We start from the raw sequence: 17,077 nt of genomic DNA on the forward strand, positions 1-17,077 counted from the left end.
GAATACCTTGAAAACCTCTATTCTTCCTCTTTCATCTACACTTCCACACTAAATCCCTCTACACCAAAGGTAACTTTTTGTTATATATTTAAGTATTGATTCTTGTTTCTTGAGCATTGCTTTTGTTTTACTTTTGAATTTTGGGGTTTTTATAATGCCATTGAAGGAGACAAACAAAATGGAGAAGCTACGAACGAACGTAATGGTCATTTTTATAAATTTAACAACCCCGTATTCATAGAAACTCATCAACTAAACGGATTGTCTGTAACTTATAAAATAAAGCAAAAAAGTTTCAAATCAAGAAATTGAAGGATTATTTTGTAAATGTGAAAATGTCTTCTAATGTGTTGATAGATTAATTGGTCTGTTGAATTATTGTCAGTCTTTTAAACCCCCCAATTTGAATGGTAATTTGTTTACTTTTCAAGAATCTACATTTTTCCAAATTTTTACATCCGTATGAGACCAAAAGTCTCTTTTCAAAACTGGAAATTTCTTAGAAAACCACTAACAACAAAGATGCATCCAGATCAAGAACCAAGATTCTCCTCTATAAAAATGAAGAATTTATCACTTCAAACCAATACTTCATCAATCCTCCATCTTCACGAGAATTGGACAATGGCTTCAGAATCCATTCTTCACTTCCTCTTGATTCCCTTACTAGCCCCTGGCCACACCATCCCCATGATCGACATCGCCAAACTGCTTGCACAGCGATCCAATGTCAAGGTCACCATTGTCACCACACCCATCAACGCCATTCGATACATCCCTACCCTTCAAGACCACATCAACTCCGGACTCCCCGTGCGTTTCCTTGAACTCCCATTTCCGGCGGCTGAGGCTGGACTACCGGAGGGATGCGAAAGCGCCGATGCTTTACCTGGTCTACATCTACTCCCAAACTTTTCCGTTGCAGTTGACATGTTACAAGAAAGACTCGAACAACGTTTTGATTCTCTGGAGCCTCGGCCTAGCTGTATTATATCCGATAAATACATGCTCTGGACTGCGGATACCGCGATCAAATATCAAATACCCAGAATCATATTTGATGGTATGAGTTGTTTCAAACAGGTGTGTACTCATTATCTTTACGCATCCAAGGTGCTCGATGATTTGTCTGACTCAGAACCTTTCTTACTCCCTGGGTTACCTGATCGTATTGAGATAACCAGAGCACAACTGCCACCCGAGTTTAACCCTAGTCCTTTCGCTTCACCTGAGCATCTTGAAAAAGTAAGGGAAATCGAGTCAAAAGCTTCCCTTAATTACGGGATAGTAATCAATAGCTTTGAGGAATTAGAGCAAGAATACGTTCACGAACTCAAGAAGCTAAAAGGAGGTAAAGTCTGGTGTCTAGGACCTTTATCACTATCAAACAACAACGATTTGAGTAAAACCCTAAGAGGAAATAGCACCTCATCAATCGATGATCATCAATGCTTGAAGTTTCTCGATTCCAAAAAACCCAAATCTGTAATCTACGCCTGCTTCGGTAGCAGCAGTCAGGTCATCCCTGCACAACTGATCGAACTAGGTTTAGGGCTAGAAGGATCTAATCACCCATTCATATGGGTGATTCGAGCAGGTGATAGAGCTAAAGAACTCGAAGAATGGATGACACAAAATGGATTTGAAGAAAGAATAAAAAACAGGGGGTTAATAATCAGAGAATGGGCCCCACAACTCCTGATCTTATCACACCCTTCAATTGGAGGGTTCTTGACTCATTGTGGGTGGAATTCGATTCTCGAAGGAGTTTCTGCTGGAATCCCGTTGATAACTTGGCCACAGTTTGCAGAGCAGTTTCTGAACGAGAAGTTAGTGGTTGACGTGTTGCGGATTGGTGTGAGTGTTGGAGCTAAAGTTATGGTGCATTGGGGTGAGGAAGATCGGTTTGGGGTTACAGTGAAGAGTGAGGAGGTGAAGAAGGCGATAGAGAAAGTAATGGATGATGCGATTGAAGGAAATGAGAGAAGAAAAAGAGTTAAAGAACTTGGAATGAAGGCAAATAACGCAATAGAAGATGGAGGCTCTTCTTACCTCAACTTGTCACTACTTATACATGATGTTACACAACTTGCAAAAATTAAATTGAACTTTTAAATATTTATGGTGCTTTTATTGTATGTATTCGATTGGATTGTAGCGTACAAAATATCTTAAATAACTTTAGTATTCTTTGCTAATAATTGATGAATAACATCTTGAATCATCAAAGTCATGTTGACATGAGAAGACCCATCTTCCTCCATAGCTCTCTTCGCCATTTCACCAAATTCTCTAGCTCTCTTTCTTCTTACTTCTCCTTCTCTTTCTTTCTCCATTACCATTTCAACACACAACTTTATGTTTTCCTTCTTCACCAACTTATCTTTCTCTCCAACCTCCATGTTTACACTCACTCCAACTTTCAACACATCTACAACAAATCTTTCATTCAAAAACTGATCCGCAAATTGTGGCCACGTAATCATCGGAATCCCAGCAGAAACACCTTCAAGAGTCGAGTTCCAACCACAATGTGTTACAAAACCACCAACGGCTCTATGGGACAATATCAACACTTGTGGGGCCCAACCACGGATAATTACACCTCTACCTTTTACTCTCTCTTCATATCCTTCTGATAACCATCTTTCCGATTCCTCTGTTGTGTTTCTTATACACCAAATAAAGCTTACTTTTGATAACTCCAATCCTAACCCAATCTCAAACATTTGATCTGTGGTTATGCTTGACATACTTCCTAAACAAACAAAGATTACAGATCCTTGTTCTTTCGTGTCAAGCCACTTTAAGCAATCGTGTTCATCGATTCCAGCTTTGTTTCCTCTCTCAGCTAAATCAAGGAAGCTTCTGTTATGTAAAGAAACAGGGCCTATACACCATACTTTTTTCTTTTTTGCCTTTGAGAGTTCTTCAACGTAGTTAGGCTCCAACTCCTCGAAACTGTTAACCACAATTCCATCTGCAGCTTCTTCTGCAACTTCCATTCGTTGAAAGAAATCCACCATCTCCTTCGTCTCTCTTTTCCCCCAACCTGAAGCCTGTGCTTTTGTAACTTGAATCCGGTCGGTGATTCCGGGTATGATGAAGTAATCGGAGTCGGATTCGACTTCGTTTAGTATATTGGTATTCATTACAATGTGTAAGCATAAGAACGTGAAGCATCCAGGTCCATGGAAAACGAGTCTGGGAATACCTAACCTCTGAGCTAAATTGGTTGTCCATGGGAATTGGTTGTCGGAGATGATGCAGCTTGGAGCGGGAGTTAGTCGTCGGAGAAGGTTTTCCGTCGGTTGTTCTAGCATGTCCATGGCGGCGTACATTTTGACAAAGAGATCGAATGAAGGAATCATGTCGAAATTTTCGCATCCTTCTGGCAACCCGACTTCAGATAATGAGAGTTGGAGTTCGAGAACTTGGATCTTGAGATTAGCTTCGATTGCCCGGGCAATGGCTGACCGGAAACGATTGGCATTGACCGGAGTTGTGATAATGGTGACGGTGGCGTCACGGTGGGCTAGGATTCGAGCAATGTCCACCATGGGTATCATGTGGCCTTGCTGCATTAGAGGAATCAAGACGAAGTGAAGGTCTTTGGAAGCCATTGGAGTTGCAGATGATAAGTTTGCTGAATCACTGAAGATGGTGTTTTAATTTTGGCTTATTTTATATTTTATACTAGTATGTAATAACATATAATAACATTCTTGATTTATTGATACACTCGTAGCAAGTGGAAATGACGTTAGCATTGACATCATCTATGTGCTCAACACTCCTCTATGCTTGATCAATACGTTTGGACTTTGGATATTTCACCCAAGAGTATATTTTAATTTTAATATTTTAATGTATAATACAATATTTGAAATGTTTTATTAAAAAACTTCAACTATTATTATAATGAGCGGCGGATATGGATCTGAAACCCAAGTCCACCAACTTTGACTTCCGCTCCATCGCAGGAAGATACAAAAAGGATGACTAGAAGAGTTGAATTTACCAATAGTGATGAAAACATTATATAAAGCGTAACAAAGTATAACTTCTATTCGTTAGTAAATGTAATTTTACATAATTAGTCCCTCAACTTCTGTCTTTATTCTATATTCTACCCCATAATCTATTTCTTTTACTTATTTATTGGAACTTTTATACAACTCAACTTTTATAATTTGTCATTTTTAGTGAAATAAATTACGAACATTTTTTCGTGCAATATGGTTGTCTATAATGATTATAACGGCGTGATTAAGTTCAAAATCGAAAAATATTTAATTATAATGTTTTAATTCTTTTTACGAATTTTGTCTAAATTTATTTCCATTTTTTTAACAATTTTGTTTTTATATGTTTTTAAGATCTTTATTTTTTTAATATTACCTTTTTTAATTGTTTTACATCTTATTTTACAACTTAGTTCTACGAATGCATTTCTACATTTTTTATATATATTTGTGTGAATATCTTTTTAATTTTTCTTTTTTAATGTTTACAAATATTTTTTTCAATTTGTTTTCTTTTAGGTGTTGTCTGGTTTGCAGAATGTTTTTAAATTAATTAGAATTATAATTGAAAAAAATATGTTAGGAATTTGATTCCAATTCTATATATTGTTTGATTGGCAAGAAACAAAATTAAAATTAATGATAGATTCTGTTTGGTTGATAGAAAATGAAATTGTATATCCACGTAAAATGACAAAGTTTTTTTTGTTTGTCTGTTTGTTTAATTTTACTTTGTTTTCTATCTTACATTTAAAAATATATATTATATAAACTACAAAATAGTAAATTTTCATTTTATTAATTGAACATTCATGTTAGTTGTGGTGATCGATGGCGGTGGCGGTGACCTTGGTAAGTGTTGCTGCTGGTGGTGGGTGGTAGTGGCGGTAATAGCGGTAGAGGATGGTGATGGTGTCGGTGATGGTAAGTGGTGGTGGCTTGTGACAGTAGTAGGTGGTGGTGTTGGTAACTATGGCAGTGGCGGTAAATGGTGGTGGTGGTAGCAGTTGTGGTGACGGTAGGTAGATGGTGGTGGTGTAGCGATAACGATGGTAGGTGGAGGTGGCGTTGGTGATAGTTAATGGTGGTGACGGTGGTTGGTGGTGGTGGTGGCAGTGATGATTGTAACATACTAAAAATACGATCCAAAATTTTCATTTTAAAATCATTTAAGTAAACCATATTTCATCAATCGTCACAATAAAGATCATAAGTCATGTATCTTAAATCATCATAACAAAATACTGTATCAAAAACATATGTCAAAATATCAGAGTAAAAACATCCCAGGCTAAATCAATGGTGTGTGCACTGTAGTTATCCTGAGCTCTTACCCTTGCTACTGGAAGTAGTTGAAACCAAAACTGAAAACTGAAAGCACAAAGCTTAGTGAGTCTTCCCAAACTACCACACTCCGTTTATTAAATAAATAAATAGATTAATGAATGTATAGTAGCCTTAAAATCAATAATTATATAGCAAAATGTTGGTCTCGATGAGCTAATTGTCATAATTTAGACTTCGGGGGTTAAAAGTGTAAGTTTCAGATTGGTTTCGTAAATAATTACGAAGGCAGTGACTACTTCGTAAATTACTGGGACTTAATTTGAAGAGATTTTGTAAGCTAAGGGGATGAATGGTAACTTATGGACTTTATTTGAGAATAATTTGTAGAGGAGGGGTTGTTTGGAAACTATTGGACTAAATATGTAAAGAATTGTGGGAGCAGGGGTATGAAGAGTATACTATAGGCCTTAGTTTGAAAAGATTTTTGTAGGGAGGGACCATTCCTGCCATTATGGGATGAAGATTGTTAGGGTATCGGGTATTTAACTGTTGCATTGCCCTAACCCTAGGAGCTGGATATAGTCGCCACCCTCTTTCAGCTCTGGCGCCGCACCACCCATATACCCCCGATCCTTCCCCCCGCCACCGCTCCATCGCCACCGTTCACCTCTCCCGTTCTTCCGATTAACTGATGGACGCCAGCCGACTAACGTTAGCAGCCGAGGCCTTGCCACTGATACGAGCTGTCAACCAACAACAACAAGGATCAAGGACGGAGGTCCCTTCTTCTACTACTACCGTCGTCGCTCGTGACCTCCAACCGCCTTCTTTCCAGTTGAAGCCGGAGTAGACCACCGTCGATGGAGCCGATGACCACCAGGATATGTTTGCTGCCACCATCCTTCCTTTTCTTCCCTTCGTTCTGCCGCCCGTAGCTCCAAGCAACCACCGATTTTCTTTGCTCCGGTTGCGTATGATAGCCTTTGTGTGGCTGTGGGTTCGTAAATGTATGTACATGGCAGATTCTTAGCATTGTATAGTTATTGTATGTGTTTATGGGACATTCTAAGCCGTCGGAAGCAAGGGCATCACCATGGCAGCCAACCATGGTGGCTGCCGCCATTTACACCCTTTCTGCCGCCACCAACCACCGTGAGGAGTGGTTGTGTACGAGTTGTAGTGTGTGAGTGAGTGTATTTGATGAGTGTGTTGTCGTATGTGTTTTTTGGCCAGAGTTCATAAAAAAGCCACCAGGTAACGCCACGTTCCCGGTACGCATTTCAGTTGTTAAAATATTCATTTTGTAAAAGCTACTCGACGAGTAGAAGCCTTAACTCTTCGAGTAAATGCCAGATTTGGACGCACATCTTAAGTGACCTACTCGGTGAGTCGAATCCTTGACTTGACGAGTAGGCCAGTCAAGGGCAAACCCTAACCTTTAGGGTTTGCACCCTATTTAAGCATCATTATAGGCCTCTGCCCCAACCCCCATCACCTCTTCAACTCACTCTCGAAACCCTACTTAGCCTTGTGTAATATTAAGCTAGTTCTTGCCATTTTTGTGATCTAAAGCTTGAAGAAGGAATCAAAATCTTGGAGTTTCAGAAGGAAGGTTGAAGATCCAGAGATAAGGGCTCAGTTCTATCTTCATAAAGGTATAACACTTATACCTTGGCTGTTATCCATTTAGATCTCCTTTCTATCTTGAATGTTGTGATTTTGGGGCTATTCTCAAAGTCATTCCAAGATTTGAACTCTTGGGGATGATAGGGCTTCGAATCTAGGCACTATTGAGAGTTAGAAGCTCAAAGTTGCCACCTTTATTTGGATATGACTCTATTCTATGCCTTAGATCTTCATTTCTTGCTTGTATTGGGTGGTTTAGCTTCATAGCTTCATGCATGCACGTAAAGTTAACAACTTTATGTGTTACACTAGCCTAAGGAGTCCAGATCTACATGTTAGAAGTAGTGGAATCATTTAGAATCGACTGTATGGTCTAGCATGCAAGAGACTTGCCGAGTCGGGTCGAAGTCCCCAAACCCTTTCCTGGTTGTAAGTGAAACCATTGAGTTAAGGAGATGACTCAGTATGTTGGGCATGATTGGGACTCAGAAGCTGAAAGAACTCGACGAGTCCAAGAGATACTCGACGAGTAGAGTCGAGATGTCCCAATGATATGACAGATTGAACTCGATGAGTCAGTAGTGGGACTCGGCGAGTCGACTTAGCTGGCCACAGGTGGTCAATCCCGGTACTTGCTGAGTTGGAGGATAACTTGACGAGTTGGGTCGACTGAGACTTAACTTTGACTTTGACCAGGGGTAAATGGGTCATTTTACCCTAAAGAATAGTTATCAGTTTTTGACTGATTGTCTTTATGAAATTATAGTCGGAGCAACAAACAAAGATTTCTCACCCAGAGTTTTAGCAGTCAGACACACGAGGTGAGTTTTCCTCCAGTAGGAACGGGTCTAAGGCACCAATACCAACCCGTTTATGTAGTTGCAATATGTCGGGTTAGCCCGATGCAGTTTATATTTTTCGGGCTTCGGCTTGATACCGAGGCGGTCCCGAGAAGTAGTTATGTATGCTTGATGTCTTTGTGATTCATGCATGTTTATGTTATATGTTTCGAACTTCGGTCCGATGCCGGGCAAGCCCGATGCAGTATATGTGATCATGTTATATGTATATGTTTATGTTATGTTCAGCTTATACCAGACTTTGCTTCGATGCCGAACGGGGCCCAAGTTATTCCGGACTTCGGTCCGATGCCGGGCGGGGCACGATGTAGTGGGCGAAGCCCAATATATGATCCAGACTTCAGTCCGATGCCGGGCGGGGCCTGATGCAGTGGGCAAGGCCCAATATGTGTTATATGTGTTATTATATGGTATGGGATAGTTTGGGGGAGCTCAAAAGCTTCGTGCTAATAGTTTTCAGTTTTGGTTTCAGGTACTTCCGGTAGCAAGGGAAGAGCTCAGGGTGATCGCATGGCACACACCACAATATTTTAGCCTGGGATTATTTGAGACTCTAATATTTTATCATTTGTTTTGCTACAATGTTTTATATGATATTTGAGATATATGACACTTGGTTTTCTTATTGGTTATGAATGATTATAGTTTTATAATATTTTTCAAGCGAAATTTTTGGGCCGTATTTTTGGGGATGTTTCAAGTTGGTATCAGAGCCTTGGTTTGAGGGATTCGGGCACACTCTCGAGTGTGTCTGAACTCAAACTAAGGAAGTGGTATAGAATTTCAAAAGAAAATCATTTTTACAAAAAAAGGAATTGGAAAATAGAAAATAATTTTGAAAAGAGAAAAAGAGTGTGGTGCATGCAATCAGCCGAGCTCAAGTAAGTACTCCCAAATTACCCATACAAGTTTATGATATGATATGTTTTCCAGCTTTATTAGAACAACATGCTAGATTAGGACGAAGGATCCAGGAAGGATGCCTTATGTGCCTCTTATATGTGTATCAACTTTATGAATTGCATGCTAGTACAAATCAGATAATATGATAGCCAAAGTAGTATGTGCTTGATTATGTGTACTTAACGCCCGAATGCTGCTTGCTTTGTGCTTTTAGAAGCTCTAGTTGTATTTCTCTAATTAGTAAATGAATATGTTAAGTTACATATTGCAAGGACTAAATAATTTCAGAAGGTTAGGTCTAGCTCTATTTCCCAGCTCTTGTTTGAGTCCAACCGTTGTAGGGTACTTTTTCTCATTCGAAGAATAATCTAGTCTGAGTAATATGTAATAGTGTTCGCAAGCTAGTTAGGGGAAGAATACAGGCACTTCTTATGCAGCTGATGGCGGAGAGTGAGTTGGTGATTACGCTAGGGAAGCCTAGGATGAGAGTAGTAGAGAGCAATAGTAGTAGAAGGGACTTGGTGGAGTGAAGGCAGTTCTTGAGGAAACTACAGATAGATGTGGAAGGTAGTATGGGCCCGTATTATTGAAAACAGAGGATCCGTACTCGAATCAAGGAAGCCTGAGATAAAGCCAGGGAACTTATAGTGTAGTAACCCCACGAGTTTTATAATATTATGATATTAATTCTAATGTGTTTCTTTTCCAGAATGGTGGTTTTATGTCCTAGGCCAGCAGTTGACAGTTCAGGTAAAGGATCAGGCTCGGGCTCTAGAGCCGAGCAGTTGGATGAGAAGATTAGGGAGTTCATTTCCTTGGAGATTACGCATTGCATACCTGAGCAAACTTCTGTGATCTTCGGTACGATCAAGGATGGTATTCTGGAGCTTATGGAGGAGAAGTTTAGCACTTTCTGTACCAAATGGCGGCCATGATGGGGTCGCACACACTCACTTTCCGGGAGTTCATATCATGTGGATCTCCCGACTATCATGGGGCTCGAGATCCCATTGCTAGCACCAGGAGGTTGGTGGATGTCGTCAACGCTTTCCGCACTAGCAGATGTTTCGAGGGGGACAAGGTTAGATTGGCGTCCAGTCTTCTGAAAGACAGGGCACAAGATTGGTGGGAGGAGGCTAGGAGAGCTATTGGTGATGATACTGTGTTGGATGTGATGACCTGGAGTGATTTCACGACCAAGTTCAGGGCTGAGTTTGCACCGGTCATTGAGGTGCAACAGCTTGCTAGAGAGTTCCAAGACGTCCAACAGAAGACAAAGATTGTGGAGGAGATCACCGCCAAGATTAGGGAGAGGGCTCTTCTCGTTTCGCAGTATGTGGCGGACGAGGAGATGAAGAAGGCCCGATATCATGAGATTTTGCAGAGTGATATTCGCAAGTTTGTGAGCTGTTCCAGATGCAAGACGCTGGAAGACATGATTGTGAGGGCTCATGAGAGAGAGATTGATCTTGAGATGGAGAGAAAGAGGAAGCCAGAGGTGGCGTCTGGCGCAACGGGTTCAGGCAAAAAGCCCAAGGTGTCTGATCACTGGTCTAGGGGACAACAGAACAACATTTTTTGTGGTAAGTGTGGCAGGTTGCACGATGGGGTGTGCAAGGCGGGGAGTTCCGGCTGCTTCAAGTGTGGCCGAACTGGGCATATGAGTAGGGATTATACAACTACTACCACTACAACCACCACACCATTTGATATATTTTCTTTCATTACAATTAGAGGGGACACAAGAAGTCCCATTGTTCGAGTCTAGCATCAGTAGGACATGTGGTGGCACCCGCCCCTACTACATTGAGGAATACAAACAGCCGTCAGGGCCGGGCTGAGATGCCAGTGGTGAAGAGCAGAGCCTTCCAGTTGACAGCAGAGGAGGCACGTGCAGCCCCTGATGTGGTTACGGGTATGTATCTTCTCCATTATCTCTCATTTATTCCTGGTTATTTCTCATGTTTTTGTGTTTATTTATAGGATCGTTCTTAGTGAACGATATATCAGCTATGGTATTATTTGACTCGGGGGCTACCCAACCGTTTGTGTTGCTCGCACTTAGCAAACAATTTAGTAGAGTTCTGGGGTAGCTGGATTGCCCACTTGATGTGGATATAGCAGATGATAGGACTGTCAGAGTTGCGAGGATTCACAGGGGATGTACACTACGATTATTTGATGAGCAATTCTCAGTTGATTTGGTCCCTATTCCCCTGCGAGGGAATAAGGTAGGGGTGAGCAGAAACTGAACTGAAACCCAAAAAAACCGAAGTAACCGCATAAACCGAAACCGAATAACCGAAACCGAAACGAAAACCGATGGTGCGGTTTTTAATTTTGAAAAACCGAAAAATTGCGGTGTGGTTCGGTTTTAAGTTTAATAACCGCACCAAATTAACCGAAATAACCGCAAACCGCATAATTTAATATATTATTTAAATATTTATAATACTTATATTTAATTAATAAAATAAATTATCAATTTTATCATCTTAAGCTTTTATTGTTTAGTTTTTGGCGTGTAAATGGTGGTTAGTAAATGTTAGACATATTGTTAATTATTTAAATGAAATGAATTGAATATAACATAATAAAATGCATCTTGAAAGAATAAATATGGACGAAAATTGTGTATTATTTGCAATAAAGATCTTAAAATAAATGAAAGTCGACTAAATATTATGTTTTGAACATGAAAAACCGCACCTTTTTAACCGAAAAACTGCACAACCTCATTTTGTGGTTAAAAATCGAAACCGCACCAAAATAACCGCAAAACCGAACCGAATCAAAACCGCAATTTTCTATTTTTGGTTTTGAAAAACCGCAATTTGCGGTTGCGGTTTTATACAAAAACCGCACCGAACCACACCATGTTCACCCCTAGAATAAGGTTATAGTGGGTATGAATTGGTTGAGCCCTAAAGAGGCAGTGATCGATTGTGAGCTGCAGCTAGTGAGAGTTCGCACTCCTAGTGGGGGAGAGTTAGTGATCCAGGGCGAAAGGCCACAACACGGACCAAGTCTTTTTTCGGCAACGAGAGCGAGACACTACTTTCAGCAGGGTTGTACAGGATACGTCGCCTATGTCATGGATACCCGGGATAAAGGTAAGGCGACAGTTGATGATGTACCAATGGTGTGAGAGTACTTAGATGTTTTCCCAGAGGATTTGCCTGGGATACCTCCGGAGAGACAGGTGGAGTTTCGGGTTGACCTGGTCCCTGGTGCGGCTACAATAGCCAAGGCACCATATCGTTTGGCTCCTCCCGAGATAAAGGAGTTGTCTATGCAACTGCATGAGCTTCTAGACAAGGGTTTTATTAGGCCGAGCAGTTCGCCATAGGGAGCCCCGATTCTGTTTGTGAGGAAGAAGGATGGATTGCACTGTATGTGCATAGATTACCGCGAGCTGAACAAGGTAACAGTGAAGAACCGTTACCCACTTCCGAGGATAGATGACTTGTTTGACCAGCTTCAGGGAGCATCTTGGTTCTCTAAGATTGAGCTATGGTCCGGATATCACCAGATGCGGGTCCGAGATGATGATGTGCAGAAGACCTCTTTTAGTACCCGCTACAGTCATTATGAGTTTGTGGTGATGCCATTTAGGCTCACTAATGCTCCATCCGCGTTCATGGACCTCATGAACCGCTTGTGCATACTAATATTGGATTGGTCTTTGATAGTATTCATTGATGACATCTTGGTTTACTCCAAGACTCAAGAGCAGCACGAGGAGCACTTAAGAGAGGTGCTAGAGACACCGAGGAAGGAGAGACTTTATGCGAAGTTCTCCAAGTGTGACTTCTGGTTGCGTGAGGTGCAGTTCCTTGGGCACCTTGTCAACGAGAAAGGTATTTTGGTTGATCCGGCTAAGATAGAGGTCGTGATGCAGTGGGAGACTCTAAGGTCTCCAACTGAGATTCGAAGCTCCTTGGGTTTGGTAGGGTATTACAGGAGATTTATCCATGACTTCTCCAAGATAGTAGTTTCGTTGACCCAACTGACTAAAAATTCGGTGGTGTTTCGTTGGGGTTCTGAGTAGAAGACGACCTTCGAGACGCTCAGACAACGACTATGCGAGGCGCCAATTCCCACCCTTCCAGAGAGAGTAGATGACTTCATAGTTTACTGTGATGCTTCGATCACAGGTTTGGTAGCAGGTACGATGGGGGAACTCACTAAGCTTCATGCTTACGGTTTTTAGTTTTGGTTTCAGGTACTTCGTTTTTAAAAGAAAAAGAGTCGGCTCGATCGCAGCGCATTACACTATGTTTTCCGCACACGAGATCTTTGGGATTGCACTCTGATATTGTTTTATGATAACATGTTTTGATTATTGACACTTTGTTTTTGACATGGGATGTTTTATAGATGTTTTTATACTGTTGGTTTTTAAGAATTATTAAACTAAAAATGAAATTTTTGGCCTTGAATTTTGGGGTGTTACACCTTTGACCCGTTCCTACTGGAGAAAACTCACCTCACAAGCTGACTGCAGAATCCCATGAATAAGCCTCTTGCTGCTAGCTGGCAGATCCCTGAACTGCTGACTCTCGACTCCCCGAACTATCATCACCAGCGTAATCCTTAGTCAAAACTGATAACCCTTCTTAGGGTAAAATGACCATTTTACCCTTGGTCAAAGTCAATGCTTGGTCAAAGTCAAAGTCAAATTCAACACCCCGAGTTGACTCAACTCGTCGAGTTGCTCCAACAACTCGCCGAGGTCTATAAATCAGAATCCTGAAATCGCAATCCAACTCGTCGAGTCACCCCCTGGCTCGTCGAGTTCCATGGCTACTTATAGTCGCGATTTTGCGAATCAACTCGTCGAGTCCCTTCACAGACTCGTTGAGTTCTACCTTAAACTGGGTCGGGACATAATGACTCAGCTCGTTGAGTTCCTCAATGGACTTGACGAGTCCCATAGTTTGTTTGGGCCATCTTAACAGATTAAGTCTCTACTCTCCAGATTAAGGCTCCATACTTCTTCTACATACTGAAAAATCCATCTTAAGGGTAAAGTTTCCAACTTTACCTGTTAATAGTCCTTCTTAATGGGTTTAGCTCAAAACCTAGTTCTTTAGGACATAGATCTTTGTCCAAAAGTAATAACACTTCAAACCAAAGCATGAAATGAACACGTAAAGTCTCAGGCTTTCCTTCCATGCATGGCCTTTTGGGGCTAAAAAGGCGATAACAACACCTTAAAGCTTGCATGGGGCTTCCATGGCCATAAAGTTTGCACCTTTATGCCATAAAACCCCTTCTAGACCTCAGATCTGGAAGGTAAGTTACTTGGGACGTCCATTTCCCAAGGACTAAGCTTCTTGGACCAAAAAACCCTCATAAAGTGAAATAAGGAGATCTAAGAGACTACTAGACAAGTTAGAAGCTTGATTACCAGAAAATGAAGAGGATGAGATGTTGCTTCTAGATCTACAATCTTCTATTGGAATCCTCTACCTTCTTCTTCTATAATCTTCAAATCACACAAGGTTCACTCAAAAATGGCTCATAAGCATTAGGGTTTCGAGATCTAGGATTTGGACAATGGAAGCTGGAAATGAGGCCATAAGGTGGTGATTAAGATTCTTAAATAGGGTGAAAAACCCCGAATCTAAGGTTTCCCAAAACCATACCAACTCATCGAGTTGGTCCTCCCCAACATGGTGAGTAGGTTTCTTAACCTGTGTCCAAAAATGTATTTCTACTTGTTGAGTTGTCCCCTCTTGGACTCGACGAGTAGACTTTCATTTTGCATAATATCTTTCCTTAATTAGCCTTTTGGTTTCTGGGTGTTACAACAATGATGGTGGTGGTGGTGGTGGATGATGGTAATATAAGTTATGTTGTGAACTAAAATAAGGGTAATAAGGTAAAATGCCACTTTCCTTCATAGTATGGAATTAATTCCATCATCTTATTGAAGGAAAATGTTTTCCCTTATTTGATGGAAAGTTTTTTCATTTAGGATTTTTATTCCATCATACAAAGTTGTACTAAATACTGGAATGTGGTGGAATTGGATTCCTTTTTCTCCCGAATTCCATTCCATTCCAGAGAACCAAACGTATCCTTAATTTCTAAATAATTAATATTAATAAGGAAGCACTTAACTTATGGTAGTCATTCTCACTTCACAACACACTGCCTTGCTATTTACATTCATATTAGTAACTTACCAACACAAGGATCTCATGATATCAATGAACGACTACCAAACTACCATATTCAGTTGTCGCTAGATTTTGTTTATCAAACGAACATATGGTATCTGTTGCAACGCGAGGACGTGCAAACCGTAGTTATAGATATATAAAACACTATTTAAGGGTTTTATGTTGTTACATTTTAGATATATTCATGAGGATGTAACAAACATTCAATGATTTTGGAGCGGTAAACTCAAAAGAATTTCAGAGGAACAAGGATGTTTCCTTGGATGTTCTATTTTCTCTTGATGAGGTTAGACATGTAATTTGATTTTTGGTGGGATAAGGGTTGAGGCTGAACAAATCTTTGTTTATTTTTATCATGAGATTTTACTAACCAAAAAATTCTGTTTAAAATACCAACATAATACCAACAAGAGAACTTGGCGACATATTTGTGACATATTAACAACATAAATGTATCTGTTGGAAATTATCGAAATATGATATATATATATATATACATATATATATACATATATATATATATATATATATATATATATATATATATATATATAATAGAGCATTTATCAGTCAGAAATCCATTGGAAGTTACCGACATAATACAATGAAGGTAATTTACATTATCGTCATCAACAACTACTTTAGCAATGGTATCAGGAATAATGAGACCTAATTGAATCCATGCCTGATCCCCCTTGGGGAAAAACGGTCCATATCCCCATCTGCAATGCGGAATTAAGGATTTCCCCGTTACAAACTCCATTTATAGAATCTTACAAAATCACGTTAAAGAACTCCAATCATTGAATGTCTTCAAGTTTACAAACTACAACCATTTTTTTGAATAAAAAGCATAATAGAAATTTTAAATCATTGACATCCATTTCCAAGTTTCATATTAAACCATCAAAGGCCACCTATCAATCATAGGAATTTTTTTTATAAAGAAATGAAACTTTTCTAAATTTCTTCACATCCAAAATTTGGAGCTTTTTCTCTGCATTTTGAAGCCTTAGGAACACCAAGAACACTTCCAGAAAATCATCATTTTGCTCTTGCTATATGTTTAGTACTCTTAACTTTTATTTTGTTTTCTTGTGTTTAGCCATGCTATGCTAAACTAATCTTGATTGACTTTTGTAGATTTGCTTGTATGTTTGGTTGAATATTAAAGAACTCCATGAACTTGTTCTTAGATCTTTATGGAAGTGTTTTACATCTTAACTTCTTCTTGCTACTTATATGTCTTTATCATGAGTTTAGATGTTCATGTAGTGATTAGTTGTCTAATTTCTTGATTAAATAATGAATCTTCAAAATACCAAGCAATAAATGTGTAGGATCCGAATCCTTGAGGTACTTAAATTCTTGAAGTTTTTCATTTTGGAGGAGGCTCATGACGTGAGCCATAGTGGACATGACATGAGAATTCTTATTGACCATTTGACATGTATCCTCGAACCTCACGACGTGATGCATAAGGTCTCACGATGTGAGCCAGGTCTGATGACCCAAAACCCTAACTTTTGAGTATTTAATGGAATGAGAGGGATAGGATCGCCCATCCTCAACCTCTCTTACTCTCTAGCCCCTTGAAAACCCGAACTTCGACTTCCTTGAGACTTTGGGCCATTGTTGGTGATTTTGAAGAGCTTACTTGGAGGTTTTTGGTTCTTTGAAGTGGAAGAAGGCTCTTTTGGTGCTTCATTTTAGCAATCTAGCTTCCACCTCTTGGATTTTCTGAGATTTTGAGCATTTATAAGTCATAAATCTCTTATCTTTTTGCCCTAAGCATGATAGATGTAAACTTTAGAACCTTTCTTTGCATGGTTGGGTTGTTTAACATGCATAAGATCTATAAAGTTGGCAAATTTATGGATCCTTGAGACATCTTCTGTATGTGAGTCCTTGGATCTGAGTTTTGGTGTCGGTTTTAGGCTCTAATCTTGAGTCTTGATCTTAATACCCTTCTTTTGACCTAGTTAGTACCTAAGTCGTGAATTGGTCATGCATGACTGAAAAGCTATAGTTTCTATGGTCCTTAGGGTCGAGGAAGGTGTTTTGGAAAGTCCTAATGTAGTTCTTAAAGGATTAAGCGCTTAATGCTCAAATTTGGTTAGAACCAATCTCACGATGTAAGAAATAGAACCTCACGACGTGAGCCAGGTAGTTGTCCCGATATGAG

At 39.9% G+C, this 17,077-nt stretch overlaps 2 pseudogenes; one reads left to right on the forward strand and one right to left on the reverse strand.

Moving 5' to 3' along the window:
- Positions 1-402: 402 nt before the first annotated feature.
- LOC145034160 (UDP-glycosyltransferase 73E1 pseudogene) lies at positions 403-3,623 on the reverse strand (annotated as a pseudogene).
- Positions 463-3,739, forward strand: LOC145034120 (UDP-glycosyltransferase 73C6 pseudogene; annotated as a pseudogene).
- The last annotated feature ends 13,338 nt before the right edge of the window (positions 3,740-17,077 follow it).

The sequence above is a fragment of the Lactuca saligna genome, chromosome 1 (assembly GCF_052625555.1).
Source record: "Lactuca saligna cultivar CGN05327 chromosome 1, ASM5262555v1, whole genome shotgun sequence".
In the NCBI taxonomy this organism is placed as follows: domain Eukaryota; kingdom Viridiplantae; phylum Streptophyta; class Magnoliopsida; order Asterales; family Asteraceae; genus Lactuca; species Lactuca saligna.